This window comes from Octopus sinensis, linkage group LG1 (assembly GCF_006345805.1).
Source record: "Octopus sinensis linkage group LG1, ASM634580v1, whole genome shotgun sequence".
In the NCBI taxonomy this organism is placed as follows: domain Eukaryota; kingdom Metazoa; phylum Mollusca; class Cephalopoda; order Octopoda; family Octopodidae; genus Octopus; species Octopus sinensis.
In genome coordinates, this window is record NC_042997.1 from 108,741,941 (window position 1) to 108,746,940 (window position 5,000).

General features: G+C 35.9%; 1 long non-coding RNA gene across 1 annotated transcript in view; it reads right to left on the reverse strand.

Moving 5' to 3' along the window:
- Positions 1-4,811, reverse strand: part of LOC118766343 — a 10,307-nt gene extending 5,496 nt beyond the window's left edge. The window contains exons 1-2 of the long non-coding RNA XR_005002282.1: positions 4,800-4,811; positions 588-591 (exon numbers count right to left, since the gene is read on the reverse strand). This is a non-coding gene — a long non-coding RNA (uncharacterized LOC118766343). The remainder of the gene's footprint in view (positions 1-587; positions 592-4,799) is intronic.
- Between the last annotated feature and the right edge of the window lie 189 nt (positions 4,812-5,000).

Below are 5,000 nucleotides of genomic sequence, written 5' to 3' on the forward strand. Positions count from 1 at the left end.
TCATACATACATACATACTCATACATGTGTATGTAGGTTTGTATGTATGTATAAATGATATGGCTGTATACCTGTGTATGTGGAGTTTCGGCTTTCTAATCTTTACAGAGTTACTCAGCTAAAGAAACGAGATCCGTCTTACATCTGCTATTCTTAAATGGGTTGATGTGTATTAGAACTGATGGTTCCTTTGAATTTTACGTTAGCATACCCCTTAGCACAGAAAAATATATTTATACTTACATAAACATACACACGCATTCGTTTTGAGTTGAAATGTCACCGCGGTCGATTTTGCCTTTCGTCCTTTCGGAGTCGATAAAATAAGTACCAGTAGTATATTGGGTTCGATGTCATCGACTAGTACTTTCCCCCACCCCACAAAACTGTTTCAGGTATCGTGCTTGCAGGGGAAAGAATTAATATAAATAGCGGCAAACTGGCAGAACCGGTAGCATCCTGGTTAAAATGCTTAACGGTCCTTCTTCCGGTTTTTCGTTCAAAGTTCAAATGTCACCGAAGTCGCCTTTGCCTTTGATAATTTCGGGGTCGATAAAATAAAGTCCCTAGTCAAGTAATCGACTTACCCCTCTCCCAATACTTCAGGCCTTGCGTCTATATTAAAAAGAATTATTGTTATTTTTTGAGGTGTCGTCTAGAATCATTATTAGTGCTTCGGATAAAATTCTTCGTAGCATTTCTTCTGCCTCTCTGCGTTTTGATTTCAATTCCTGCCCGGATCAACTTTGCTTCTCATCCTTTCGGGGTCGATAAAATAAAGTACCTCTCAAGCGCTGGAATCGATGTAACTGATTAACTCCCTTTACCTAAAACTGTTGAGAAAAATTATAGTAATACCTCACTTTACGAGGACCCGCTTTACGAGACCTCGAGTTTACGAGTTTTATTTTCTAGCTCACTTTTGTATGGTGAGCTGAAAGTTTTCAAGCACAACATCCAAATTTTGAAAGAAGTGTAAACGTTTCTACTCCCATAACAAATTCTGCGTGTTACCGAGAAATTTATGGAGAGCGAAAAAAAAAAGCTTCTTCTAAGCAAACAACTCTAGACTTGTTTTTTTAAAAAAGAAATCTATAAGTCCGTCTACGAGTGCTTGTGAATCGGCGATCGCATCTACAAGTGATGGTGTGTGCGAGTGAAAGTGATTCAGAAAATGGTTATAATAATAATAATAATAATAATAATAATAATAATGATAATAATAATAATAATAATAATAATAATAATAATAATAATAATAATAATAATAATAATATTTCATATTACAAATGATCTTGACATCCTTTTTTGCTTTACATAAAATATTGTTTACATTCTAATGTTGTTTTATTACTATTTATTTACGAGTATTACGAGTAACCCTAACTCTAATTTTATTGGTAAGATTTTTTTCTGGGAACGAATTACAATTTATAACATTGCTACTATGGGAAATTATTGTTCCACTTTACGAATTTTCGCTTTAAGAGCAGTTCCCGGAAATAAACCAACTCGTATGTCGAAGCATTACTGTATTATCAAAATGATTAAAAGTGGCGAAGTGGCAGAGTTGCTGGCAAGGTGGATGGAGGTATACACGATCCCTTTTGATGGTTTTTCCCCGATCCCTTTTGATCGGAATTTTACTTTTTTGTCTTATTTTCCACCTTTTCTTCATTTTCGAAAAGAAAAGCTCTACATTTGTATTTGTCTCCTCTGTGCTAAGCCCTTTGTGGCCAATAAAGTTATCCATCCATCCATCCATCTATCTATCTATCTATCTATCTATCTATCTATCTATCTATCTATCTATCTATCTATCTATCTAGAGAGAGAGAGATAGAGAGAGAGAGAGAGAGAGAGAGAGAGAAAAGAGATATAGTGAGGGAAAGAGGGAGGAGAAAGAATTTTGCCGGATTAAAGAGGAGGAGCGTGCGACTAAAGGAGTGGTGCTGATGCGCATGTGCAGTAAAGGAAGAGAGCTGAACCAAAGAAAGTACTGTAAAGTAATATGTTGGGAAGAACGGAGTGCTGTGAGGTTTTGGATTTCTTCAAAGAGCGATGTATGATGTGCTTCAATCATCGCCTGGTATCAAATGATAGGTTGGAGTGTCATTATTGTCATCGTTCGTGAGGGTCATGTATGATTGGAGTATATTCGGGCAGCATAGCGAAGCACTCTGCTAGTCATGCCTGGTGGTAAACCAAAGCGTCATACATCATTGCTGATGAAGCAAAAACATCCAGTGTGATGAGAATCATTGACAACTTAGACTCGGCTATTTTTTTTCCATGAGGAGGGCAAAAAAGTGCAACACAGGAAGCAAAGCAAATTTAGGACCCAGATTGCTTTTGACTGAAAGCAGAAGGTAGATTTTAGAGGAATTGCATCTCAGACATATTGCAATAATGGAACAAAACCTTGATTTTATTTCTTTATTGCCCACAAGGGGCTAAACATAAAAGGGACAAACAAAGACAGACAAAGGGATTAAGTCGAATACATGCGTAACTGGTACTTAATTTATCGACCCCGAAAGGATGTAAGGCAAAGTCGACCTTGGCGGTATTTGAACTCAGAACGTAAAGACAGACGAAAAACCGCTAAGCAATTCGCCCGGCGTGCTAACGTTTCTGCCAGTTCGCCTCCTTGATCTTGTGGTAGTGGATTTCTAACAAGAAGACAAATGTGATAAATTTTAGGGGAGGTTACAATCGGTTCAATTCAAATTACTTTATTGTAACTAGATAGTGGAATGCATTTTGTTCGACACTCTACTGAATATTCGCAAATCCACCATCTTGAAACAGAACTAGTACAAAACAACAGAACACGTGTTTACAATTAAAAAAAGATTTGGTACAGACAGAAGAGAAACAAAAAAACGGAACCCCACCCCAATAAATAAATAAATATATAAAAACATAAATTCAGAACGGGACACGAACTCACGTTCGTTTTGTTAAGTGTTTATTGTAGCTACTACTATAACACAGATCGTAAGGGCTGATTCCAGTTCCCGCTAGGTTTTATTTCAATTATGCTTTTAGCAAAAGCATTACTTGCGAATTGTTTCATTTTGTTTTTGATTGTATGTGTATTTCATGGATATCATAGTTTTCTATTTCTCTCTCCACCAACAACATTCTTAGATTTTTGTTACTATTTAAGAACTAGAAGCCTGAACGGACAGAAAATAGTCAAGGATGCGTGTAATCAAAGTGGATTTGTTAGTCACAATGGATGATTTGGTTCTGTTTAACAAGGAAGTGAGAACATACTGTCAAATGTTAAAGAATTTCCCTGGCCGATATTCTGTAAAGCAATGCAATCATCGTGACGGAATTTAAAGAAAGATCTCCATAAATAATGTCCCTGAGATGAATAGAAGGAATACAACTCCCTCCCCACCACATGAGTTCATGTAGCAGAAATCAAAAAAGAAAAAAAAAAACATGTCGAGGAAGTTCATTTAAGAGTTTATCAGTGGAAATGATCTGCCGTTGCTGCTGCGAGGTTTAGACATCTAAATGGTAATAAAACTGACTTGTACAGCCAGAAGTGCAAAGAAGAGTAAAAGACATTCACACACACACACACAGGTGAATGTGTGCATATGTATGTATGTATGTATGTATGTATGTATGTATGTATGTATGTATGTATATGTGTATATATACATATATCTATACAAATATATTTATATACGTATATACATACATACATGTATACACACACACACATATATACATACACACACATGCATACACACACATACATACACAAACACACACACATACACATACACACATACAAGGCATTTAGTGATTGGATTTGTAAGGTGATATCGATAGAAAAGTAACAAGAACATGAAATACTTTTAGCAGAGAGAGAGAGAGAGAGAGAGAGAGAGAGAGAGAGAGAGAGAGAGAGAGAGAGAGAGAGAGAGAGAGAGAGAGAGAGAGAGAGAGATGGAGAGAGAGAGAGAGATAATGAGGGGAGAAAGGCTGGGTGAGAGAGTAATATGCAGAATGTGGATGATTTTATTAATGAAGAATTTTCACTTGAGGAATGTCAAATAACATGAAATACTGAAGAACCTGAAGCAGGAATCAAAGAAATTAACAATGGTTGCTTCCATTTATATACAATTCTTTAAATCGAAAAGTTGAGGATGCAATGGAAATGAGGCGGCGAGGTGGATGGAATGGCTAGAGATAATTAGATCGAACCCACTACTTATTCCTTCCATTGATCCGAGTATGCTGAATTGCAAAAATGGTCCGAACTTTGAAGAATACAGTTTAGTAAAGAAACCTTTTATACAATTTCTTTAAAAGACAATGGTATGTCATTATATATTCGTAGCTTACTCTATTCTAATTCAGAATATATCTATAGATTTGAGCTAGCACAGTAGGTATAATCTTTATCTATACAATATTTTCATGGATAGAGAAGACGGCATAAGCCGGATTGTTTTCATTGCAGCGTTGGTCTTTCATTGGCAAGTGAGTACCCTCTTTAACTATCCCTAGAGTGCTAGATATAACCCCACAATTGCTAAGCGCTGAAGATTTGCATGTCATACATAATGTGATCTTGGACGTTATTTCGATTAATAAACTGCCGTTGTGTTGTTTCGTTTCAATGCTACAATGTACTACGATATATATTTATACATTTTAGTCAACCCTTGTAACTACATGTGGTTTGTTGACGATTCTTTTCCTCCGTTCTCTTTTTCTCTTGGACTTTCTTCTGTTTCTGAAGAAGAGCTTTTCTTGAAACGTAAAACAACCTTTCTTTCCTTCCCTGAGCGTCTTTTAATACTTTGCATTTACAACGTCCTCGCGTTGTTTTTTCTTGTGTTTTTTTATTATCAATTATCTATCTATCTCTATCTATCTATCTATCTATCTATCTATCTATCTATCTATCTATCTATCTATCTATCTATCTATCTATCTATCTATCTATCTATCTATCTATCTATATA